The sequence below is a fragment of the Chiloscyllium plagiosum genome, unplaced genomic scaffold (assembly GCF_037043375.1).
Source record: "Chiloscyllium plagiosum isolate Xiang-an unplaced genomic scaffold, Cpla_swu_hap1 HiC_scaffold_35, whole genome shotgun sequence".
NCBI classification, from domain to species: Eukaryota; Metazoa; Chordata; class Chondrichthyes; order Orectolobiformes; family Hemiscylliidae; genus Chiloscyllium; species Chiloscyllium plagiosum.
The window spans coordinates 18,276,153-18,302,213 of NW_028270173.1; the positions used below are offsets into that span (position 1 = coordinate 18,276,153).

Here is a 26,061-nt window from a genome sequence, read left to right on the forward strand (position 1 = left end):
ACACCCACAGTGGAAAGTCAAAGTCATCTGAGAAGCATTTTTGTCTGCTCTTCTCGATAGAAGGACAAAGCCCAGTGGCTGGGTTAACATGTAGGTCAACACAGAGGCAAGGTTGAGAAAGCAGAACCTTCACTGTGGTCTGCTGCACGTGCAGGAACTGAACCTACACTGTTGGCATCATAGAATCACCACAGTGTGGAAGCAGGCCATTCAGACGGACAAGTCCACACCGACCCTTCTGAAGAGAAACCCATGCAGATCCACGTTCAGTCATGATGATATTGAATGGTGGTGCTGTCTTGAAGGGCTGAATGGCACAAGTGAGGACTGCAGTTGCTGGAAATCAGAGTCTCGATTAGAGTGGTGCTGGAAAAGCAACGCAAGTCAGACAGCATCCTGATTTTCCTGCTCCTCGGATTCTGCCTGAATTGAAGGGCTGAATGGCCTACCCCTGCACTTATTTTCTATGTTTCGATGTTAAATGCATGGCTCAGAGATTGACGTGAGTTGGAAGTAACCCTGCGATTAACTGTTCATCCTCATGATTTTATAAACATCAAGAAATTGTTGGCAAAGTGTTTCGACGTTGACAGTGGAGCTGATGCAGCGTACAGTAAAGTCACCACCGTCCTCGAGGAGCACTGCTCTCTGATGAGGGAGCGATCGATGGGTGGTAGTTGAACCTGAGGGGATGAGCTTGAAAAGGGGAATCTTTCATGCTGAGTCCATTTGGCTGTGGGAATTGAAGCCAGGCTGTTGGATTTGTGTTGTATTACAGGCCAGCGTGTGAACCAGTTTGTAGGAGGCAGGTAATGAGAGCGCGTGGATCAGCAGTGGACGAAGTTGAACACAGATGGTAGGACACAACGAAATGGCTGTTTTACAGCAGCAGCGGATTACTTTACAGATAGATATTCAAACATGAAAACAACAATAACTAATATCTGAATCATCTCCACAGAGGTAGCAGAATGATCTAAAGAAGAGTTCAAATTGACAACAAATCAAAATTTCACATAAGAACATTCTATCTAATACCAATGAAACAGAGGGCGACGCCGTCCAATCCTCGGTAGTATAGTGGTTAGTATCCCCGCCTGTCACGCGGGAGACCGGGGTTCAATTCCCCGCCGGGGAGTCGGTGGCATTTTGAGGGGTCAGCTCCATTTCTCAACCCCGGAGTGCCGTATTCAAGTCCCGTTTGCTCCAAAGGTGTGCATTCACATGTCCGAGCAGTCTGCTCTTGTAAACAATCTGACCAACAAACAAAACCGAAAATTGTCTCAATTCTGCTCTCCCTGGCAAACTTACACTTTCATCTATCCAGGCACCCATTCGAGACTTCCTGCTTTTTGACGACAAATGAAAAATGCCGTCCTGAAGAATGGTCACTGGACCAGAAACGTTGACTGCGTTCTTCCCCCACTCTCACCCCCACTCCAGATGCTGACTTTCTCCAGCAATTTCTGTTTCCCATTCTGATTTTCTTGTTACTTCGTCCCGTCAGTGGGCTTATAACTCCCGCGCAAACGGAGTGCAAATGAAAACCTTTAAGCAACCGGTAGCGACAAATGAATGTGAGGTTTTTTTACACCCTCCCTCACATCAAAAAGGGGTCAGTCCCCCTCAGAGATTGGACCCGATCCTGCGATTAAGGTGATGCAACACCATCCCCTGCTGCTGGCAGACTGTACTACACCCACAGTGGAAAGTCAAAGTCATCCGAGAAGCATTTTTGTCTGCTCTTCTCGATAGAAGGACAAAGCCCAGTGGCTGGGTTAACATGTAGGTCAACACAGAGGCAAGGTTGAGAAAGCAGAACCTTCACTGTGGTCTGCTGCACGTGCAGGAACTGAACCTACACTGTTGGCATCATAGAATCACCACAGTGTGGAAGCAGGCCATTCAGACGGACAAGTCCACACCGACCCTTCTGAAGAGAAACCCATGCAGATCCACGTTCAGTCATGATGATATTGAATGGTGGTGCTGTCTTGAAGGGCTGAATGGCACAAGTGAGGACTGCAGTTGCTGGAAATCAGAGTCTCGATTAGAGTGGTGCTGGAAAAGCAACGCAAGTCAGACAGCATCCTGATTTTCCTGCTCCTCGGATTCTGCCTGAATTGAAGGGCTGAATGGCCTACCCCTGCACTTATTTTCTATGTTTCGATGTTAAATGCATGGCTCAGAGATTGACGTGAGTTGGAAGTAACCCTGCGATTAACTGTTCATCCTCATGATTTTATAAACATCAAGAAATTGTTGGCAAAGTGTTTCGACGTTGACAGTGGAGCTGATGCAGCATACAGTAAAGTCACCACCGTCCTCCAGGAGCACTGCTCTCTGATGAGGGAGCGATCGATGGGTGGTAGTTGAACCTGAGGGGATGAGCTTGAAAAGGGGAATCTTTCATGCTGAGTCCATTTGGCTGTGGGAATTGAAGCCAGGCTGTTGGATTTGTGTTGTATTACAGGCCAGCGTGTGAACCAGTTTGTAGGAGGCAGGTAATGAGAGCGCGTGGATCAGCAGTGGACGAAGTTGAACACAGATGGTAGGACACAACGAAATGGCTGTTTTACAGCAGCAGCGGATTACTTTACAGATAGATATTCAAACATGAAAACAACAATAACTAATATCTGAATCATCTCCACGGAGGTAGCAGAATGATCTAAAGAAGAATTCAAATTGACAACAAATCAAAATTTCACATAAGAACATTCTATCTAATACCAATGAAACAGAGGGCGACGCCGTCCAATCCTCGGTAGTATAGTGGTTAGTATCCCCGCCTGTCACGCGGGAGACCGGGGTTCAATTCCCCGCCGGGGAGTCGGTGGCATTTTGAGGGGTCAGCTCCATTTCTCAACCCCGGAGTGCCGTATTCAAGTCCCGTTTGCTCCAAAGGTGTGCATTCACATGTCCGAGCAGTCTGCTCTTGTAAACAATCTGACCAACAAACAAAACCGAAAATTGTCTCAATTCTGCTCTCCCTGGCAAACTTACACTTTCATCTATCCAGGCACCCATTCGAGACTTCCTGCTTTTTGACGACAAATGAAAAATGCCGTCCTGAAGAATGGCGTCCTGAAGAAACGTTGACTGCGTTCTTCCCCCACTCTCACCCCCACTCCACATGCTGACTTTCTCCAGCAATTTCTGTTTCCCATTCTGATTTTCTTGTTACTTCGTCCCGTCAGTGGGCTTATAACTCCCGCGCAAACGGAGTGCAAATGAAAACCTTTAAGCAACCGGTAGCGACAAATGAATGTGAGGTTTTTTTACACCCTCCCTCACATCAAAAAGGGGTCAGTCCCCCTCAGAGATTGGACCCGATCCTGCGATTAAGGTGATGCAACACCATCCCCTGCTGCTGGCAGACTGTACTACACCCACAGTGGAAAGTCAAAGTCATCTGAGAAGCATTTTTGTCTGCTCTTCTCGATAGAAGGACAAAGCCCAGTGGCTGGGTTAACATGTAGGTCAACACAGAGGCAAGGTTGAGAAAGCAGAACCTTCACTGTGGTCTGCTGCACGTGCAGGAACTGAACCTACACTGTTGGCATCATAGAATCACCACAGTGTGGAAGCAGGCCATTCAGACGGACAAGTCCACACCGACCCTTCTGAAGAGAAACCCATGCAGATCCACGTTCAGTCATGATGATATTGAATGGTGGTGCTGTCTTGAAGGGCTGAATGGCACAAGTGAGGACTGCAGTTGCTGGAAATCAGAGTCTCGATTAGAGTGGTGCTGGAAAAGCAACGCAAGTCAGACAGCATCCTGATTTTCCTGCTCCTCGGATTCTGCCTGAATTGAAGGGCTGAATGGCCTACCCCTGCACTTATTTTCTATGTTTCGATGTTAAATGCATGGCTCAGAGATTGACGTGAGTTGGAAGTAACCCTGCGATTAACTGTTCATCCTCATGATTTTATAAACATCAAGAAATTGTTGGCAAAGTGTTTCGACGTTGACAGTGGAGCTGATGCAGCATACAGTAAAGTCACCACCGTCCTCCAGGAGCACTGCTCTCTGATGAGGGAGCGATCGATGGGTGGTAGTTGAACCTGAGGGGATGAGCTTGAAAAGGGGAATCTTTCATGCTGAGTCCATTTGGCTGTGGGAATTGAAGCCAGGCTGTTGGATTTGTGTTGTATTACAGGCCAGCGTGTGAACCAGTTTGTAGGAGGCAGGTAATGAGAGCGCGTGGATCAGCAGTGGACGAAGTTGAACACAGATGGTAGGACACAACGAAATGGCTGTTTTACAGCAGCAGCGGATTACTTTACAGATAGATATTCAAACATGAAAACAACAATAACTAATATCTGAATCATCTCCACGGAGGTAGCAGAATGATCTAAAGAAGAATTCAAATTGACAACAAATCAAAATTTCACATAAGAACATTCTATCTAATACCAATGAAACAGAGGGCGACGCCGTCCAATCCTCGGTAGTATAGTGGTTAGTATCCCCGCCTGTCACGCGGGAGACCGGGGTTCAATTCCCCGCCGGGGAGTCGGTGGCATTTTGAGGGGTCAGCTCCATTTCTCAACCCCGGAGTGCCGTATTCAAGTCCCGTTTGCTCCAAAGGTGTGCGAGCAAACGGGACTTGATTCACATGTCCGAGCAGTCTGCTCTTGTAAACAATCTGACCAACAAACAAAACCGAAAATTGTCTCAATTCTGCTCTCCCTGGCAAACTTACACTTTCATCTATCCAGGCACCCATTCGAGACTTCCTGCTTTTTGACGACAAATGAAAAATGCCGTCCTGAAGAATGGCGTCCTGAAGAAACGTTGACTGCGTTCTTCCCCCACTCTCACCCCCACTCCAGATGCTGACTTTCTCCAGCAATTTCTGTTTCCCATTCTGATTTTCTTGTTACTTCGTCCCGTCAGTGGGCTTATAACTCCCGCGCAAACGGAGTGCAAATGAAAACCTTTAAGCAACCGGTAGCGACAAATGAATGTGAGGTTTTTTTACACCCTCCCTCACATCAAAAAGGGGTCAGTCCCCCTCAGAGATTGGACCCGATCCTGCGATTAAGGTGATGCAACACCATCCCCTGCTGCTGGCAGACTGTACTACACCCACAGTGGAAAGTCAAAGTCATCTGAGAAGCATTTTTGTCTGCTCTTCTCGATAGAAGGACAAAGCCCAGTGGCTGGGTTAACATGTAGGTCAACACAGAGGCAAGGTTGAGAAAGCAGAACCTTCACTGTGGTCTGCTGCACGTGCAGGAACTGAACCTACACTGTTGGCATCATAGAATCACCACAGTGTGGAAGCAGGCCATTCAGACGGACAAGTCCACACCGACCCTTCTGAAGAGAAACCCATGCAGATCCACGTTCAGTCATGATGATATTGAATGGTGGTGCTGTCTTGAAGGGCTGAATGGCACAAGTGAGGACTGCAGTTGCTGGAAATCAGAGTCTCGATTAGAGTGGTGCTGGAAAAGCAACGCAAGTCAGACAGCATCCTGATTTTCCTGCTCCTCGGATTCTGCCTGAATTGAAGGGCTGAATGGCCTACCCCTGCACTTATTTTCTATGTTTCGATGTTAAATGCATGGCTCAGAGATTGACGTGAGTTGGAAGTAACCCTGCGATTAACTGTTCATCCTCATGATTTTATAAACATCAAGAAATTGTTGGCAAAGTGTTTCGACGTTGACAGTGGAGCTGATGCAGCATACAGTAAAGTCACCACCGTCCTCCAGGAGCACTGCTCTCTGATGAGGGAGCGATCGATGGGTGGTAGTTGAACCTGAGGGGATGAGCTTGAAAAGGGGAATCTTTCATGCTGAGTCCATTTGGCTGTGGGAATTGAAGCCAGGCTGTTGGATTTGTGTTGTATTACAGGCCAGCGTGTGAACCAGTTTGTAGGAGGCAGGTAATGAGAGCGCGTGGATCAGCAGTGGACGAAGTTGAACACAGATGGTAGGACACAACGAAATGGCTGTTTTACAGCAGCAGCGGATTACTTTACAGATAGATATTCAAACATGAAAACAACAATAACTAATATCTGAATCATCTCCACAGAGGTAGCAGAATGATCTAAAGAAGAATTCAAATTGACAACAAATCAAAATTTCACACAAGAACATTCTATCTAATACCAATGAAACAGAGGGCGACGCCGTCCAATCCTCGGTAGTATAGTGGTTAGTATCCCCGCCTGTCACGCGGGAGACCGGGGTTCAATTCCCCGCCGGGGAGTCGGTGGCATTTTGAGGGGTCAGCTCCATTTCTCAACCCCGGAGTGCCGTATTCAAGTCCCGTTTGCTCCAAAGGTGTGCGAGCAAACGGGACTTGATTCACATGTCCGAGCAGTCTGCTCTTGTAAACAATCTGACCAACAAACAAAACCGAAAATTGTCTCAATTCTGCTCTCCCTGGCAAACTTACACTTTCATCTATCCAGGCACCCATTCGAGACTTCCTGCTTTTTGACGACAAATGAAAAATGCCGTCCTGAAGAATGGCGTCCTGAAGAAACGTTGACTGCGTTCTTCCCCCACTCTCACCCCCACTCCAGATGCTGACTTTCTCCAGCAATTTCTGTTTCCCATTCTGATTTTCTTGTTACTTCGTCCCGTCAGTGGGCTTATAACTCCCGCGCAAACGGAGTGCAAATGAAAACCTTTAAGCAACCGGTAGCGACAAATGAATGTGAGGTTTTTTTACACCCTCCCTCACATCAAAAAGGGGTCAGTCCCCCTCAGAGATTGGACCCGATCCTGCGATTAAGGTGATGCAACACCATCCCCTGCTGCTGGCAGACTGTACTACACCCACAGTGGAAAGTCAAAGTCATCTGAGAAGCATTTTTGTCTGCTCTTCTCGATAGAAGGACAAAGCCCAGTGGCTGGGTTAACATGTAGGTCAACACAGAGGCAAGGTTGAGAAAGCAGAACCTTCACTGTGGTCTGCTGCACGTGCAGGAACTGAACCTACACTGTTGGCATCATAGAATCACCACAGTGTGGAAGCAGGCCATTCAGACGGACAAGTCCACACCGACCCTTCTGAAGAGAAACCCATGCAGATCCACGTTCAGTCATGATGATATTGAATGGTGGTGCTGTCTTGAAGGGCTGAATGGCACAAGTGAGGACTGCAGTTGCTGGAAATCAGAGTCTCGATTAGAGTGGTGCTGGAAAAGCAACGCAAGTCAGACAGCATCCTGATTTTCCTGCTCCTCGGATTCTGCCTGAATTGAAGGGCTGAATGGCCTACCCCTGCACTTATTTTCTATGTTTCGATGTTAAATGCATGGCTCAGAGATTGACGTGAGTTGGAAGTAACCCTGCGATTAACTGTTCATCCTCATGATTTTATAAACATCAAGAAATTGTTGGCAAAGTGTTTCGACGTTGACAGTGGAGCTGATGCAGCATACAGTAAAGTCACCACCGTCCTCCAGGAGCACTGCTCTCTGATGAGGGAGCGATCGATGGGTGGTAGTTGAACCTGAGGGGATGAGCTTGAAAAGGGGAATCTTTCATGCTGAGTCCATTTGGCTGTGGGAATTGAAGCCAGGCTGTTGGATTTGTGTTGTATTACAGGCCAGCGTGTGAACCAGTTTGTAGGAGGCAGGTAATGAGAGCGCGTGGATCAGCAGTGGACGAAGTTGAACACAGATGGTAGGACACAACGAAATGGCTGTTTTACAGCAGCAGCGGATTACTTTACAGATAGATATTCAAACATGAAAACAACAATAACTAATATCTGAATCATCTCCACGGAGGTAGCAGAATGATCTAAAGAAGAATTCAAATTGACAACAAATCAAAATTTCACATAAGAACATTCTATCTAATACCAATGAAACAGAGGGCGACGCCGTCCAATCCTCGGTAGGATAGTGGTTAGTATCCCCGCCTGTCACGCGGGAGACCGGGGTTCAATTCCCCGCCGGGGAGTCGGTGGCATTTTGAGGGGTCAGCTCCATTTCTCAACCCCGGAGTGCCGTATTCAAGTCCCGTTTGCTCCAAAGGTGTGCATTCACATGTCCGAGCAGTCTGCTCTTGTAAACAATCTGACCAACAAACAAAACCGAAAATTGTCTCAATTCTGCTCTCCCTGGCAAACTTACACTTTCATCTATCCAGGCACCCATTCGAGACTTCCTGCTTTTTGACGACAAATGAAAAATGCCGTCCTGAAGAATGGCGTCCTGAAGAAACGTTGACTGCGTTCTTCCCCCACTCTCACCCCCACTCCAGATGCTGACTTTCTCCAGCAATTTCTGTTTCCCATTCTGATTTTCTTGTTACTTCGTCCCGTCAGTGGGCTTATAACTCCCGCGCAAACGGAGTGCAAATGAAAACCTTTAAGCAACCGGTAGCGACAAATGAATGTGAGGTTTTTTTACACCCTCCCTCACATCAAAAAGGGGTCAGTCCCCCTCAGAGATTGGACCCGATCCTGCGATTAAGGTGATGCAACACCATCCCCTGCTGCTGGCAGACTGTACTACACCCACAGTGGAAAGTCAAAGTCATCTGAGAAGCATTTTTGTCTGCTCTTCTCGATAGAAGGACAAAGCCCAGTGGCTGGGTTAACATGTAGGTCAACACAGAGGCAAGGTTGAGAAAGCAGAACCTTCACTGTGGTCTGCTGCACGTGCAGGAACTGAACCTACACTGTTGGCATCATAGAATCACCACAGTGTGGAAGCAGGCCATTCAGACGGACAAGTCCACACCGACCCTTCTGAAGAGAAACCCATGCAGATCCACGTTCAGTCATGATGATATTGAATGGTGGTGCTGTCTTGAAGGGCTGAATGGCACAAGTGAGGACTGCAGTTGCTGGAAATCAGAGTCTCGATTAGAGTGGTGCTGGAAAAGCAACGCAAGTCAGACAGCATCCTGATTTTCCTGCTCCTCGGATTCTGCCTGAATTGAAGGGCTGAATGGCCTACCCCTGCACTTATTTTCTATGTTTCGATGTTAAATGCATGGCTCAGAGATTGACGTGAGTTGGAAGTAACCCTGCGATTAACTGTTCATCCTCATGATTTTATAAACATCAAGAAATTGTTGGCAAAGTGTTTCGACGTTGACAGTGGAGCTGATGCAGCATACAGTAAAGTCACCACCGTCCTCCAGGAGCACTGCTCTCTGATGAGGGAGCGATCGATGGGTGGTAGTTGAACCTGAGGGGATGAGCTTGAAAAGGGGAATCTTTCATGCTGAGTCCATTTGGCTGTGGGAATTGAAGCCAGGCTGTTGGATTTGTGTTGTATTACAGGCCAGCGTGTGAACCAGTTTGTAGGAGGCAGGTAATGAGAGCGCGTGGATCAGCAGTGGACGAAGTTGAACACAGATGGTAGGACACAACGAAATGGCTGTTTTACAGCAGCAGCGGATTACTTTACAGATAGATATTCAAACATGAAAACAACAATAACTAATATCTGAATCATCTCCACGGAGGTAGCAGAATGATCTAAAGAAGAATTCAAATTGACAACAAATCAAAATTTCACATAAGAACATTCTATCTAATACCAATGAAACAGAGGGCGACGCCGTCCAATCCTCGGTAGTATAGTGGTTAGTATCCCCGCCTGTCACGCGGGAGACCGGGGTTCAATTCCCCGCCGGGGAGTCGGTGGCATTTTGAGGGGTCAGCTCCATTTCTCAACCCCGGAGTGCCGTATTCAAGTCCCGTTTGCTCCAAAGGTGTGCATTCACATGTCCGAGCAGTCTGCTCTTGTAAACAATCTGACCAACAAACAAAACCGAAAATTGTCTCAATTCTGCTCTCCCTGGCAAACTTACACTTTCATCTATCCAGGCACCCATTCGAGACTTCCTGCTTTTTGACGACAAATGAAAAATGCCGTCCTGAAGAATGGCGTCCTGAAGAAACGTTGACTGCGTTCTTCCCCCACTCTCACCCCCACTCCAGATGCTGACTTTCTCCAGCAATTTCTGTTTCCCATTCTGATTTTCTTGTTACTTCGTCCCGTCAGTGGGCTTATAACTCCCGCGCAAACGGAGTGCAAATGAAAACCTTTAAGCAACCGGTAGCGACAAATGAATGTGAGGTTTTTTTACACCCTCCCTCACATCAAAAAGGGGTCAGTCCCCCTCAGAGATTGGACCCGATCCTGCGATTAAGGTGATGCAACACCATCCCCTGCTGCTGGCAGACTGTACTACACCCACAGTGGAAAGTCAAAGTCATCTGAGAAGCATTTTTGTCTGCTCTTCTCGATAGAAGGACAAAGCCCAGTGGCTGGGTTAACATGTAGGTCAACACAGAGGCAAGGTTGAGAAAGCAGAACCTTCACTGTGGTCTGCTGCACGTGCAGGAACTGAACCTACACTGTTGGCATCATAGAATCACCACAGTGTGGAAGCAGGCCATTCAGACGGACAAGTCCACACCGACCCTTCTGAAGAGAAACCCATGCAGATCCACGTTCAGTCATGATGATATTGAATGGTGGTGCTGTCTTGAAGGGCTGAATGGCACAAGTGAGGACTGCAGTTGCTGGAAATCAGAGTCTCGATTAGAGTGGTGCTGGAAAAGCAACGCAAGTCAGACAGCATCCTGATTTTCCTGCTCCTCGGATTCTGCCTGAATTGAAGGGCTGAATGGCCTACCCCTGCACTTATTTTCTATGTTTCGATGTTAAATGCATGGCTCAGAGATTGACGTGAGTTGGAAGTAACCCTGCGATTAACTGTTCATCCTCATGATTTTATAAACATCAAGAAATTGTTGGCAAAGTATTTCGACGTTGACAGTGGAGCTGATGCAGCATACAGTAAAGTCACCACCGTCCTCCAGGAGCACTGCTCTCTGATGAGGGAGCGATCGATGGGTGGTAGTTGAACCTGAGGGGATGAGCTTGAAAAGGGGAATCTTTCATGCTGAGTCCATTTGGCTGTGGGAATTGAAGCCAGGCTGTTGGATTTGTGTTGTATTACAGGCCAGCGTGTGAACCAGTTTGTAGGAGGCAGGTAATGAGAGCGCGTGGATCAGCAGTGGACGAAGTTGAACACAGATGGTAGGACACAACGAAATGGCTGTTTTACAGCAGCAGCGGATTACTTTACAGATAGATATTCAAACATGAAAACAACAATAACTAATATCTGAATCATCTCCACAGAGGTAGCAGAATGATCTAAAGAAGAATTCAAATTGACAACAAATCAAAATTTCACATAAGAACATTCTATCTAATACCAATGAAACAGAGGGCGACGCCGTCCAATCCTCGGTAGTATAGTGGTTAGTATCCCCGCCTGTCACGCGGGAGACCGGGGTTCAATTCCCCGCCGGGGAGTCGGTGGCATTTTGAGGGGTCAGCTCCATTTCTCAACCCCGGAGTGCCGGATTCAAGTCCCATTTGCTCCAAAGGTGTGCATTCACATGTCCGAGCAGTCTGCTCTTGTAAACAATCTGACCAACAAACAAAACCGAAAATTGTCTCAATTCTGCTCTCCCTGGCAAACTTACACTTTCATCTATCCAGGCACCCATTCGAGACTTCCTGCTTTTTGACGACAAATGAAAAATGCCGTCCTGAAGAATGGCGTCCTGAAGAAACGTTGACTGCGTTCTTCCCCCACTCTCACCCCCACTCCAGATGCTGACTTTCTCCAGCAATTTCTGTTTCCCATTCTGATTTTCTTGTTACTTCGTCCCGTCAGTGGGCTTATAACTCCCGCGCAAACGGAGTGCAAATGAAAACCTTTAAGCAACCGGTAGCGACAAATGAATGTGAGGTTTTTTTACACCCTCCCTCACATCAAAAAGGGGTCAGTCCCCCTCAGAGATTGGACCCGATCCTGCGATTAAGGTGATGCAACACCATCCCCTGCTGCTGGCAGACTGTACTACACCCACAGTGGAAAGTCAAAGTCATCTGAGAAGCATTTTTGTCTGCTCTTCTCGATAGAAGGACAAAGCCCAGTGGCTGGGTTAACATGTAGGTCAACACAGAGGCAAGGTTGAGAAAGCAGAACCTTCACTGTGGTCTGCTGCACGTGCAGGAACTGAACCTACACTGTTGGCATCATAGAATCACCACAGTGTGGAAGCAGGCCATTCAGACGGACAAGTCCACACCGACCCTTCTGAAGAGAAACCCATGCAGATCCACGTTCAGTCATGATGATATTGAATGGTGGTGCTGTCTTGAAGGGCTGAATGGCACAAGTGAGGACTGCAGTTGCTGGAAATCAGAGTCTCGATTAGAGTGGTGCTGGAAAAGCAACGCAAGTCAGACAGCATCCTGATTTTCCTGCTCCTCGGATTCTGCCTGAATTGAAGGGCTGAATGGCCTACCCCTGCACTTATTTTCTATGTTTCGATGTTAAATGCATGGCTCAGAGATTGACGTGAGTTGGAAGTAACCCTGCGATTAACTGTTCATCCTCATGATTTTATAAACATCAAGAAATTGTTGGCAAAGTGTTTCGACGTTGACAGTGGAGCTGATGCAGCATACAGTAAAGTCACCACCGTCCTCCAGGAGCACTGCTCTCTGATGAGGGAGCGATCGATGGGTGGTAGTTGAACCTGAGGGGATGAGCTTGAAAAGGGGAATCTTTCATGCTGAGTCCATTTGGCTGTGGGAATTGAAGCCAGGCTGTTGGATTTGTGTTGTATTACAGGCCAGCGTGTGAACCAGTTTGTAGGAGGCAGGTAATGAGAGCGCGTGGATCAGCAGTGGACGAAGTTGAACACAGATGGTAGGACACAACGAAATGGCTGTTTTACAGCAGCAGCGGATTACTTTACAGATAGATATTCAAACATGAAAACAACAATAACTAATATCTGAATCATCTCCTCGGAGGTAGCAGAATGATCTAAAGAAGAATTCAAATTGACAACAAATCAAAATTTCACATAAGAACATTCTATCTAATACCAATGAAACAGAGGGCGACGCCGTCCAATCCTCGGTAGTATAATGGTTAGTATCCCCGCCTGTCACGCGGGAGACCGGGGTTCAATTCCCCGCCGGGGAGTCGGTGGCATTTTGAGGGGTCAGCTCCATTTCTCAACCCCGGAGTGCCGTATTCAAGTCCCGTTTGCTCCAAAGGTGTGCATTCACATGTCCGAGCAGTCTGCTCTTGTAAACAATCTGACCAACAAACAAAACCGAAAATTGTCTCAATTCTGCTCTCCCTGGCAAACTTACACTTTCATCTATCCAGGCACCCATTCGAGACTTCCTGCTTTTTGACGACAAATGAAAAATGGCGTCCTGAAGAAACGTTGACTGCGTTCTTCCCCCACTCTCACCCCCACTCCAGATGCTGACTTTCTCCAGCAATTTCTGTTTCCCATTCTGATTTTCTTGTTACTTCGTCCCGTCAGTGGGCTTATAACTCCCGCGCAAACGGAGTGCAAATGAAAACCTTTAAGCAACCGGTAGCGACAAATGAATGTGAGGTTTTTTTACACCCTCCCTCACATCAAAAAGGGGTCAGTCCCCCTCAGAGATTGGACCCGATCCTGCGATTAAGGTGATGCAACACCATCCCCTGCTGCTGGCAGACTGTACTACACCCACAGTGGAAAGTCAAAGTCATCTGAGAAGCATTTTTGTCTGCTCTTCTCGATAGAAGGACAAAGCCCAGTGGCTGGGTTAACATGTAGGTCAACACAGAGGCAAGGTTGAGAAAGCAGAACCTTCACTGTGGTCTGCTGCACGTGCAGGAACTGAACCTACACTGTTGGCATCATAGAATCACCACAGTGTGGAAGCAGGCCATTCAGACGGACAAGTCCACACCGACCCTTCTGAAGAGAAACCCATGCAGATCCACGTTCAGTCATGATGATATTGAATGGTGGTGCTGTCTTGAAGGGCTGAATGGCACAAGTGAGGACTGCAGTTGCTGGAAATCAGAGTCTCGATTAGAGTGGTGCTGGAAAAGCAACGCAAGTCAGACAGCATCCTGATTTTCCTGCTCCTCGGATTCTGCCTGAATTGAAGGGCTGAATGGCCTACCCCTGCACTTATTTTCTATGTTTCGATGTTAAATGCATGGCTCAGAGATTGACGTGAGTTGGAAGTAACCCTGCGATTAACTGTTCATCCTCATGATTTTATAAACATCAAGAAATTGTTGGCAAAGTGTTTCGACGTTGACAGTGGAGCTGATGCAGCATACAGTAAAGTCACCACCGTCCTCCAGGAGCACTGCTCTCTGATGAGGGAGCGATCGATGGGTGGTAGTTGAACCTGAGGGGATGAGCTTGAAAAGGGGAATCTTTCATGCTGAGTCCATTTGGCTGTGGGAATTGAAGCCAGGCTGTTGGATTTGTGTTGTATTACAGGCCAGCGTGTGAACCAGTTTGTAGGAGGCAGGTAATGAGAGCGCGTGGATCAGCAGTGGACGAAGTTGAACACAGATGGTAGGACACAACGAAATGGCTGTTTTACAGCAGCAGCGGATTACTTTACAGATAGATATTCAAACATGAAAACAACAATAACTAATATCTGAATCATCTCCACAGAGGTAGCAGAATGATCTAAAGAAGAATTCAAATTGACAACAAATCAAAATTTCACATAAGAACATTCTATCTAATACCAATGAAACAGAGGGCGACGCCGTCCAATCCTCGGTAGTATAGTGGTTAGTATCCCCGCCTGTCACGCGGGAGACCGGGGTTCAATTCCCCGCCGGGGAGTCGGTGGCATTTTGAGGGGTCAGCTCCATTTCTCAACCGCGGAGTGCCGTATTCAAGTCCCGTTTGCTCCAAAGGTGTGCGAGCAAACGGGACTTGATTCACATGTCCGAGCAGTCTGCTCTTGTAAACAATCTGACCAACAAACAAAACCGAAAATTGTCTCAATTCTGCTCTCCCTGGCAAACTTACACTTTCATCTATCCAGGCACCCATTCGAGACTTCCTGCTTTTTGACGACAAATGAAAAATGCCGTCCTGAAGAATGGCGTCCTGAAGAAACGTTGACTGCGTTCTTCCCCCACTCTCACCCCCACTCCAGATGCTGACTTTCTCCAGCAATTTCTGTTTCCCATTCTGATTTTCTTGTTACTTCGTCCCGTCAGTGGGCTTATAACTCCCGCGCAAACGGAGTGCAAATGAAAACCTTTAAGCAACCGGTAGCGACAAATGAATGTGAGGTTTTTTTACACCCTCCCTCACATCAAAAAGGGGTCAGTCCCCCTCAGAGATTGGACCCGATCCTGCGATTAAGGTGATGCAACACCATCCCCTGCTGCTGGCAGACTGTACTACACCCACAGTGGAAAGTCAAAGTCATCTGAGAAGCATTTTTGTCTGCTCTTCTCGATAGAAGGACAAAGCCCAGTGGCTGGGTTAACATGTAGGTCAACACAGAGGCAAGGTTGAGAAAGCAGAACCTTCACTGTGGTCTGCTGCACGTGCAGGAACTGAACCTACACTGTTGGCATCATAGAATCACCACAGTGTGGAAGCAGGCCATTCAGACGGACAAGTCCACACCGACCCTTCTGAAGAGAAACCCATGCAGATCCACGTTCAGTCATGATGATATTGAATGGTGGTGCTGTCTTGAAGGGCTGAATGGCACAAGTGAGGACTGCAGTTGCTGGAAATCAGAGTCTCGATTAGAGTGGTGCTGGAAAAGCAACGCAAGTCAGACAGCATCCTGATTTTCCTGCTCCTCGGATTCTGCCTGAATTGAAGGGCTGAATGGCCTACCCCTGCACTTATTTTCTATGTTTCGATGTTAAATGCATGGCTCAGAGATTGACGTGAGTTGGAAGTAACCCTGCGATTAACTGTTCATCCTCATGATTTTATAAACATCAAGAAATTGTTGGCAAAGTGTTTCGACGTTGACAGTGGAGCTGATGCAGCATACAGTAAAGTCACCACCGTCCTCCAGGAGCACTGCTCTCTGATGAGGGAGCGATCGATGGGTGGTAGTTGAACCTGAGGGGATGAGCTTGAAAAGGGGAATCTTTCATGCTGAGTCCATTTGGCTGTGGGAATTGAAGCCAGGCTGTTGGATTTGTGTTGTATTACAGGCCAGCGTGTGAACCAGTTTGTAGGAGGCAGGTAATGAGAGCGCGTGGATCAGCAGTGGACGAAGTTGAACACAGATGGTAGGACACAACGAAATGGCTGTTTTACAGCAGCAGCGGATTACTTTACAGATAGATATTCAAACATGAAAACAACAATAACTAATATCTGAATCATCTCCACAGAGGTAGCAGAATGATCTAAAGAAGAATTCAAATTGACAACAAATCAAAATTTCACATAAGAACATTCTATCTAATACCAATGAAACAGAGGGCGACGCCGTCCAATCCTCGGTAGTATAGTGGTTAGTATCCCCGCCTGTCACGCGGGAGACCGGGGTTCAATTCCCCGCCGGGGAGTCGGTGGCATTTTGAGGGGTCAGCTCCATTTCTCAACCCCGGAGTGCCGTATTCAAGTCCCGTTTGCTCCAAAGGTGTGCGAGCAAACGGGACTTGATTCACATGTCCGAGCAGTCTGCTCTTGTAAACAATCTGACCAACAAACAAAACCGAAAATTGTCTCAATTCTGCTCTCCCTGGCAAACTTACACTTTCATCTATCCAGGCACCCATTCGAGACTTCCTGCTTTTTGACGACAAATGAAAAATGCCGTCCTGAAGAATGGCGTCCTGAAGAAACGTTGACTGCGTTCTTCCCCCACTCTCACCCCCACTCCAGATGCTGACTTTCTCCAGCAATTTCTGTTTCCCATTCTGATTTTCTTGTTACTTCGTCCCGTCAGTGGGCTTATAACTCCCGCGCAAACGGAGTGCAAATGAAAACCTTTAAGCAACCGGTAGCGACAAATGAATGTGAGGTTTTTTTACACCCTCCCTCACATCAAAAAGGGGTCAGTCCCCCTCAGAGATTGGACCCGATCCTGCGATTAAGGTGATGCAACACCATCCCCTGCTGCTGGCAGACTGTACTACACCCACAGTGGAAAGTCAAAGTCATCTGAGAAGCATTTTTGTCTGCTCTTCTCGATAGAAGGACAAAGCCCAGTGGCTGGGTTAACATGTAGGTCAACACAGAGGCAAGGTTGAGAAAGCAGAACCTTCACTGTGGTCTGCTGCACGTGCAGGAACTGAACCTACACTGTTGGCATCATAGAATCACCACAGTGTGGAAGCAGGCCATTCAGACGGACAAGTCCACACCGACCCTTCTGAAGAGAAACCCATGCAGATCCACGTTCAGTCATGATGATATTGAATGGTGGTGCTGTCTTGAAGGGCTGAATGGCACAAGTGAGGACTGCAGTTGCTGGAAATCAGAGTCTCGATTAGAGTGGTGCTGGAAAAGCAACGCAAGTCAGACAGCATCCTGATTTTCCTGCTCCTCGGATTCTGCCTGAATTGAAGGGCTGAATGGCCTACCCCTGCACTTATTTTCTATGTTTCGATGTTAAATGCATGGCTCAGAGATTGACGTGAGTTGGAAGTAACCCTGCGATTAACTGTTCATCCTCATGATTTTATAAACATCAAGAAATTGTTGGCAAAGTGTTTCGACGTTGACAGTGGAGCTGATGCAGCATACAGTAAAGTCACCACCGTCCTCCAGGAGCACTGCTCTCTGATGAGGGAGCGATCGATGGGTGGTAGTTGAACCTGAGGGGATGAGCTTGAAAAGGGGAATCTTTCATGCTGAGTCCATTTGGCTGTGGGAATTGAAGCCAGGCTGTTGGATTTGTGTTGTATTACAGGCCAGCGTGTGAACCAGTTTGTAGGAGGCAGGTAATGAGAGCGCGTGGATCAGCAGTGGACGAAGTTGAACACAGATGGTAGGACACAACGAAATGGCTGTTTTACAGCAGCAGCGGATTACTTTACAGATAGATATTCAAACATGAAAACAACAATAACTAATATCTGAATCATCTCCACAGAGGTAGCAGAATGATCTAAAGAAGAATTCAAATTGACAACAAATCAAAATTTCACATAAGAACATTCTATCTAATACCAATGAAACAGAGGGCGACGCCGTCCAATCCTCGGTAGTATAGTGGTTAGTATCCCCGCCTGTCACGCGGGAGACCGGGGTTCAATTCCCCGCCGGGGAGTCGGTGGCATTTTGAGGGGTCAGCTCCATTTCTCAACCCCGGAGTGCCGTATTCAAGTCCCGTTTGCTCCAAAGGTGTGCGAGCAAACGGGACTTGATTCACATGTCCGAGCAGTCTGCTCTTGTAAACAATCTGACCAACAAACAAAACCGAAAATTGTCTCAATTCTGCTCTCCCTGGCAAACTTACACTTTCATCTATCCAGGCACCCATTCGAGACTTCCTGCTTTTTGACGACAAATGAAAAATGCCGTCCTGAAGAATGGCGTCCTGAAGAAACGTTGACTGCGTTCTTCCCCCACTCTCACCCCCACTCCAGATGCTGACTTTCTCCAGCAATTTCTGTTTCCCATTCTGATTTTCTTGTTACTTCGTCCCGTCAGTGGGCTTATAACTCCCGCGCAAACGGAGTGCAAATGAAAACCTTTAAGCAACCGGTAGCGACAAATGAATGTGAGGTTTTTTTACACCCTCCCTCACATCAAAAAGGGGTCAGTCCCCCTCAGAGATTGGACCCGATCCTGCGATTAAGGTGATGCAACACCATCCCCTGCTGCTGGCAGACTGTACTACACCCACAGTGGAAAGTCAAAGTCATCTGAGAAGCATTTTTGTCTGCTCTTCTCGATAGAAGGACAAAGCCCAGTGGCTGGGTTAACATGTAGGTCAACACAGAGGCAAGGTTGAGAAAGCAGAACCTTCACTGTGGTCTGCTGCACGTGCAGGAACTGAACCTACACTGTTGGCATCATAGAATCACCACAGTGTGGAAGCAGGCCATTCAGACGGACAAGTCCACACCGACCCTTCTGAAGAGAAACCCATGCAGATCCACGTTCAGTCATGATGATATTGAATGGTGGTGCTGTCTTGAAGGGCTGAATGGCACAAGTGAGGACTGCAGTTGCTGGAAATCAGAGTCTCGATTAGAGTGGTGCTGGAAAAGCAACGCAAGTCAGACAGCATCCTGATTTTCCTGCTCCTCGGATTCTGCCTGAATTGAAGGGCTGAATGGCCTACCCCTGCACTTATTTTCTATGTTTCGATGTTAAATGCATGGCTCAGAGATTGACGTGAGTTGGAAGTAACCCTGCGATTAACTGTTCATCCTCATGATTTTATAAACATCAAGAAATTGTTGGCAAAGTGTTTCGACGTTGACAGTGGAGCTGATGCAGCATACAGTAAAGTCACCACCGTCCTCCAGGAGCACTGCTCTCTGATGAGGGAGCGATCGATGGGTGGTAGTTGAACCTGAGGGGATGAGCTTGAAAAGGGGAATCTTTCATGCTGAGTCCATTTGGCTGTGGGAATTGAAGCCAGGCTGTTGGATTTGTGTTGTATTACAGGCCAGCGTGTGAACCAGTTTGTAGGAGGCAGGTAATGAGAGCGCGTGGATCAGCAGTGGACGAAGTTGAACACAGATGGTAGGACACAACGAAATGGCTGTTTTACAGCAGCAGCGGATTACTTTACAGATAGATATTCAAACATGAAAACAACAATAACTAATATCTGAATCATCTCCACGGAGGTAGCAGAATGATCTAAAGAAGAATTCAAATTGACAACAAATCAAAATTTCACATAAGAACATTCTATCTAATACCAATGAAACAGAGGGCGACGCCGTCCAATCCTCGGTAGTATAGTGGTTAGTATCCCCGCCTGTCACGCGGGAGACCGGGGTTCAATTCCCCGCCGGGGAGTCGGTGGCATTTTGAGGGGTCAGCTCCATTTCTCAACCCCGGAGTGCCGTATTCAAGTCCCGTTTGCTCCAAAGGTGTGCATTCACATGTCCGAGCAGTCTGCTCTTGTAAACAATCTGACCAACAAACAAAACCGAAAATTGTCTCAATTCTGCTCTCCCTGGCAAACTTACACTTTCATCTATCCAGGCACCCATTCGAGACTTCCTGCTTTTTGACGACAAATGAAAAATGCCGTCCTGAAGAATGGCGTCCTGAAGAAACGTTGACTGCGTTCTTCCCCCACTCTCACCCCCACTCCAGATGCTGACTTTCTCCAGCAATTTCTGTTTCCCATTCTGATTTTCTTGTTACTTCGTCCCGTCAGTGGGCTTATAACTCCCGCGCAAACGGAGTGCAAATGAAAACCTTTAAGCAACCGGTAGCGACAAATGAATGTGAGGTTTTTTTACACCCTCCCTCACATCAAAAAGGGGTCAGTCCCCCTCAGAGATTGGACCCGATCCTGCGATTAAGGTGATGCAACACCATCCCCTGCTGCTGGCAGACTGTACTACACCCACAGTGGAAAGTCAAAGTCATCTGAGAAGCATTTTTGTCTGCTCTTCTCGATAGAAGGACAAAGCCCAGTGGCTGGGTTAACATGTAGGTCAACACAGAGGCAAGGTTGAGAAAGCAGAACCTTCACTGTGGTCTGCTGCACGTGCAGGAACTGAACCTACACTGTTGGCATCATAGAATCACCACAGTGTGGAAGCAGGCCATTCAGACGGACAAGTCCACACCGACCCTTCTGAAGAGAAACCCATGCAGATCCACGTTCAGTCATGATGATATTGAATGGTGGTGCTGTCTTGAAGGGCTGAATGGCACAAGTGAGGACTGCAGTTGCTGGAAATCAGAGTCTCGATTAGAGTGGTGCTGGAAAAGCAACGCAAGTCAGACAGCATCCTGATTTTCCTGCTCCTCGGATTCTGCCTGAATTGAAGGGCTGAATGGCCTACCCCTGCACTTATTTTCTATGTTTCGATGTTAAATGCATGGCTCAGAGATTGACGTGAGTTGGAAGTAACCCTGCGATTAACTGTTCATCCTCATGATTTTATAAACATCAAGAAATTGTTGGCAAAGTGTTTCGACGTTGACAGTGGAGCTGATGCAGCATACAGTAAAGTCACCACCGTCCTCCAGGAGCACTGCTCTCTGATGAGGGAGCGATCGATGGGTGGTAGTTGAACCTGAGGGGATGAGCTTGAAAAGGGGAATCTTTCATGCTGAGTCCATTTGGCTGTGGGAATTGAAGCCAGGCTGTTGGATTTGTGTTGTATTACAGGCCAGCGTGTGAACCAGTTTGTAGGAGGCAGGTAATGAGAGTGCGTGGATCAGCAGTGGACGAAGTTGAACACAGATGGTAGGACACAACGAAATGGCTGTTTTACAGCAGCAGCGGATTACTTTACAGATAGATATTCAAACATGAAAACAACAATAACTAATATCTGAATCATCTCCACAGAGGTAGCAGAATGATCTAAAGAAGAATTCAAATTGACAACAAATCAAAATTTCACATAAGAACATTCTATCTAATACCAATGAAACAGAGGGCGACGCCGTCCAATCCTCGGTAGTATAGTGGTTAGTATCCCCGCCTGTCACGCGGGAGACCGAGGTTCAATTCCCCGCCGGGGAGTCGGTGGCATTTTGAGGGGTCAGCTCCATTTCTCAACCCCGGAGTGCCGTATTCAAGTCCCGTTTGCTCCAAAGGTGTGCATTCACATGTCCGAGCAGTCTGCTCTTGTAAACAATCTGACCAACAAACAAAACCGAAAATTGTCTCAATTCTGCTCTCCCTGGCAAACTTACACTTTCATCTATCCAGGCACCCATTCGAGACTTCCTGCTTTTTGACGACAAATGAAAAATGCCGTCCTGAAGAATGGCGTCCTGAAGAAACGTTGACTGCGTTCTTCCCCCACTCTCACCCCCACTCCAGATGCTGACTTTCTCCAGCAATTTCTGTTTCCCATTCTGATTTTCTTGTTACTTCGTCCCGTCAGTGGGCTTATAACTCCCGCGCAAACGGAGTGCAAATGAAAACCTTTAAGCAACCGGTAGCGACAAATGAATGTGAGGTTTTTTTACACCCTCCCTCACATCAAAAAGGGGTCAGTCCCCCTCAGAGATTGGACCCGATCCTGCGATTAAGGTGATGCAACACCATCCCCTGCTGCTGGCAGACTGTACTACACCCACAGTGGAAAGTCAAAGTCATCTGAGAAGCATTTTTGTCTGCTCTTCTCGATAGAAGGACAAAGCCCAGTGGCTGGGTTAACATGTAGGTCAACACAGAGGCAAGGTTGAGAAAGCAGAACCTTCACTGTGGTCTGCTGCACGTGCAGGAACTGAACCTACACTGTTGGCATCATAGAATCACCACAGTGTGGAAGCAGGCCATTCAGACGGACAAGTCCACACCGACCCTTCTGAAGAGAAACCCATGCAGATCCACGTTCAGTCATGATGATATTGAATGGTGGTGCTGTCTTGAAGGGCTGAATGGCACAAGTGAGGACTGCAGTTGCTGGAAATCAGAGTCTCGATTAGAGTGGTGCTGGAAAAGCAACGCAAGTCAGACAGCATCCTGATTTTCCTGCTCCTCGGATTCTGCCTGAATTGAAGGGCTGAATGGCCTACCCCTGCACTTATTTTCTATGTTTCGATGTTAAATGCATGGCTCAGAGATTGACGTGAGTTGGAAGTAACCCTGCGATTAACTGTTCATCCTCATGATTTTATAAACATCAAGAAATTGTTGGCAAAGTGTTTCGACGTTGACAGTGGAGCTGATGCAGCATACAGTAAAGTCACCACCGTCCTCCAGGAGCACTGCTCTCTGATGAGGGAGCGATCGATGGGTGGTAGTTGAACCTGAGGGGATGAGCTTGAAAAGGGGAATCTTTCATGCTGAGTCCATTTGGCTGTGGGAATTGAAGCCAGGCTGTTGGATTTGTGTTGTATTACAGGCCAGCGTGTGAACCAGTTTGTAGGAGGCAGGTAATGAGAGCGCGTGGATCAGCAGTGGACGAAGTTGAACACAGATGGTAGGACACAACGAAATGGCTGTTTTACAGCAGCAGCGGATTACTTTACAGATAGATATTCAAACATGAAAACAACAATAACTAATATCTGAATCATCTCCACAGAGGTAGCAGAATGATCTAAAGAAGAATTCAAATTGACAACAAATCAAAATTTCACATAAGAACATTCTATCTAATACCAATGAAACAGAGGGCGACGCCGTCCAATCCTCGGTAGTATAGTGGTTAGTATCCCCGCCTGTCACGCGGGAGACCGAGGTTCAATTCCCCGCCGGGGAGTCGGTGGCATTTTGAGGGGTCAGCTCCATTTCTCAACCCCGGAGTGCCGTATTCAAGTCCCGTTTGCTCCAAAGGTGTGCATTCACATGTCCGAGCAGTCTGCTCTTGTAAACAATCTGACCAACAAACAAAACCGAAAATTGTCTCAATTCTGCTCTCCCTGGCAAACTTACACTTTCATCTATCCAGGCACCCATTCGAGACTTCCTGCTTTTTGACGACAAATGAAAAATGCCGTCCTGAAGAATGGCGTCCTGAAGAAACGTTGACTGCGTTCTTCCCCCACTCTCACCCCCACTCCAGATGCTGACTTTCTCCAGCAATTTCTGTTTCCCATTCTGATTTTCTTGTTACTTCGTCCCGTCAGTGGGCTTATAACTCCCGCGCAAACGGAGTGCAAATGAAAACCTTTAAGCAACCGGTAGCGACAAATGAATGTGAGGTTTTTTTACACCCTCCCTCACATCAAAAAGGGGTCAGTCCCCCTCAGAGATTGGACCCGATCCTGCGATTAAGGTGATGCAACACCATCCCCTGCTGCTGGCAGACTGTACTACACCCACAGTGGAAAGTCAAAGTCATCTGAGAAGCATTTTTGTCTGCTCTTCTCGATAGAAGGACAAAGCCCAGTGGCTGGGTTAACATGTAGGTCAACACAGAGGCAAGGTTGAGAAAGCAGAACCTTCACTGTGGTCTGCTGCACGTGCAGGAACTGAACCTACACTGTTGGCATCATAGAATCACCACAGTGTGGAAGCAGGCCATTCAGACGGACAAGTCCACACCGACCCTTCTGAAGAGAAACCCATGCAGATCCACGTTCAGTCATGATGATATTGAATGGTGGTGCTGTCTTGAAGGGCTGAATGGCACAAGTGAGGACTGCAGTTGCTGGAAATCAGAGTCTCGATTAGAGTGGTGCTGGAAAAGCAACGCAAGTCAGACAGCATCCTGATTTTCCTGCTCCTCGGATTCTGCCTGAATTGAAGGGCTGAATGGCCTACCCCTGCACTTATTTTCTATGTTTCGATGTTAAATGCATGGCTCAGAGATTGACGTGAGTTGGAAGTAACCCTGCGATTAACTGTTCATCCTCATGATTTTATAAACATCAAGAAATTGTTGGCAAAGTGTTTCGACGTTGACAGTGGAGCTGATGCAGCATACAGTAAAGTCACCACCGTCCTCCAGGAGCACTGCTCTCTGATGAGGGAGCGATCGATGGGTGGTAGTTGAACCTGAGGGGATGAGCTTGAAAAGGGGAATCTTTCATGCTGAGTCCATTTGGCTGTGGGAATTGAAGCCAGGCTGTTGGATTTGTGTTGTATTACAGGCCAGCGTGTGAACCAGTTTGTAGGAGGCAGGTAATGAGAGCGCGTGGATCAGCAGTGGACGAAGTTGAACACAGATGGGAGGACACAACGAAATGGCTGTTTTACAGCAGCAGCGGATTACTTTACAGATAGATATTCAAACATGAAAACAACAATAACTAATATCTGAATCATCTCCACGGAGGTAGCAGAATGATCTAAAGAAGAATTCAAATTGACAACAAATCAAAATTTCACATAAGAACATTCTATCTAATACCAATGAAACAGAGGGCGACGCCGTCCACTCCGCGGTAGTATAGTGGTTAGTATCCCCGCCTGTCACGCGGGAGACCGGGGTTCAATTCCCCGCCGGGGAGTCGGTGGCATTTTGAGGGGTCAGCTCCATTTCTCAACCCCGGAGTGCCGTATTCAAGTCCCGTTTGCTCCAAAGGTGTGCATTCACATGTCCGAGCAGTCTGCTCTTGTAAACAATCTGACCAACAAACAAAACCGAAAATTGTCTCAATTCTGCTCTCCCTGGCAAACTTACACTTTCATCTATCCAGGCACCCATTCGAGACTTCCTGCTTTTTGACGACAAATGAAAAATGCCGTCCTGAAGAATGGCGTCCTGAAGAAACGTTGACTGCGTTCTTCCCCCACTCTCACCCCCACTCCAGATGCTGACTTTCTCCAGCAATTTCTGTTTCCCATTCTGATTTTCTTGTTACTTCGTCCCGTCAGTGGGCTTATAACTCCCGCGCAAACGGAGTGCAAATGAAAACCTTTAAGCAACCGGTAGCGACAAATGAATGTGAGGTTTTTTTACACCCTCCCTCACATCAAAAAGGGGTCAGTCCCCCTCAGAGATTGGACCCGATCCTGCGATTAAGGTGATGCAACACCATCCCCTGCTGCTGGCAGACTGTACTACACCCACAGTGGAAAGTCAAAGTCATCTGAGAAGCATTTTTGTCTGCTCTTCTCGATAGAAGGACAAAGCCCAGTGGCTGGGTTAACATGTAGGTCAACACAGAGGCAAGGTTGAGAAAGCAGAACCTTCACTGTGGTCTGCTGCACGTGCAGGAACTGAACCTACACTGTTGGCATCATAGAATCACCACAGTGTGGAAGCAGGCCATTCAGACGGACAAGTCCACACCGACCCTTCTGAAGAGAAACCCATGCAGATCCACGTTCAGTCATGATGATATTGAATGGTGGTGCTGTCTTGAAGGGCTGAATGGCACAAGTGAGGACTGCAGTTGCTGGAAATCAGAGTCTCGATTAGAGTGGTGCTGGAAAAGCAACGCAAGTCAGACAGCATCCTGATTTTCCTGCTCCTCGGATTCTGCCTGAATTGAAGGGCTGAATGACCTACCCCTGCACTTATGTTCTATGTTTCGATGTTAAATGCATGGCTCAGAGATTGACGTGAGTTGGAAGTAACCCTGCGATTAACTGTTCATCCTCATGATTTTATAAACATCAAGAAATTGTTGGCAAAGTGTTTCGACGTTGACAGTGGAGC

The 26,061-nt window shown here is 47.4% G+C and overlaps 12 non-coding genes across 12 annotated transcripts; all 12 read left to right on the forward strand.

The window, feature by feature from the left end:
- Positions 1-1,066: 1,066 nt before the first annotated feature.
- On the forward strand, positions 1,067-1,138 carry trnad-guc (transfer RNA aspartic acid (anticodon GUC)). The gene has a single exon. It is a non-coding gene; the product is annotated as a tRNA-Asp (tRNA).
- Positions 1,139-2,761: 1,623 nt separating this feature from the next.
- On the forward strand, positions 2,762-2,833 carry trnad-guc (transfer RNA aspartic acid (anticodon GUC)). Its single transcript has one exon. It is a non-coding gene; the product is annotated as a tRNA-Asp (tRNA).
- Positions 2,834-4,454: 1,621 nt separating this feature from the next.
- trnad-guc (transfer RNA aspartic acid (anticodon GUC)) lies at positions 4,455-4,526 on the forward strand. The gene has a single exon. It is a non-coding gene; the product is annotated as a tRNA-Asp (tRNA).
- Positions 4,527-6,163: 1,637 nt separating this feature from the next.
- On the forward strand, positions 6,164-6,235 carry trnad-guc (transfer RNA aspartic acid (anticodon GUC)). The gene has a single exon. It is a non-coding gene; the product is annotated as a tRNA-Asp (tRNA).
- A 3,330-nt stretch (positions 6,236-9,565) lies between these two features.
- trnad-guc (transfer RNA aspartic acid (anticodon GUC)) lies at positions 9,566-9,637 on the forward strand. The gene has a single exon. It is a non-coding gene; the product is annotated as a tRNA-Asp (tRNA).
- Positions 9,638-11,258: 1,621 nt separating this feature from the next.
- trnad-guc (transfer RNA aspartic acid (anticodon GUC)) lies at positions 11,259-11,330 on the forward strand. Its single transcript has one exon. It is a non-coding gene; the product is annotated as a tRNA-Asp (tRNA).
- Positions 11,331-12,951: 1,621 nt separating this feature from the next.
- trnad-guc (transfer RNA aspartic acid (anticodon GUC)) lies at positions 12,952-13,023 on the forward strand. The gene has a single exon. It is a non-coding gene; the product is annotated as a tRNA-Asp (tRNA).
- A 1,606-nt stretch (positions 13,024-14,629) lies between these two features.
- Positions 14,630-14,701, forward strand: trnad-guc (transfer RNA aspartic acid (anticodon GUC)). The gene has a single exon. It is a non-coding gene; the product is annotated as a tRNA-Asp (tRNA).
- A 1,637-nt stretch (positions 14,702-16,338) lies between these two features.
- trnad-guc (transfer RNA aspartic acid (anticodon GUC)) lies at positions 16,339-16,410 on the forward strand. The gene has a single exon. It is a non-coding gene; the product is annotated as a tRNA-Asp (tRNA).
- A 1,637-nt stretch (positions 16,411-18,047) lies between these two features.
- On the forward strand, positions 18,048-18,119 carry trnad-guc (transfer RNA aspartic acid (anticodon GUC)). The gene has a single exon. It is a non-coding gene; the product is annotated as a tRNA-Asp (tRNA).
- Positions 18,120-19,756: 1,637 nt separating this feature from the next.
- On the forward strand, positions 19,757-19,828 carry trnad-guc (transfer RNA aspartic acid (anticodon GUC)). The gene has a single exon. It is a non-coding gene; the product is annotated as a tRNA-Asp (tRNA).
- Positions 19,829-24,835: 5,007 nt separating this feature from the next.
- trnad-guc (transfer RNA aspartic acid (anticodon GUC)) lies at positions 24,836-24,907 on the forward strand. The gene has a single exon. It is a non-coding gene; the product is annotated as a tRNA-Asp (tRNA).
- The last annotated feature ends 1,154 nt before the right edge of the window (positions 24,908-26,061 follow it).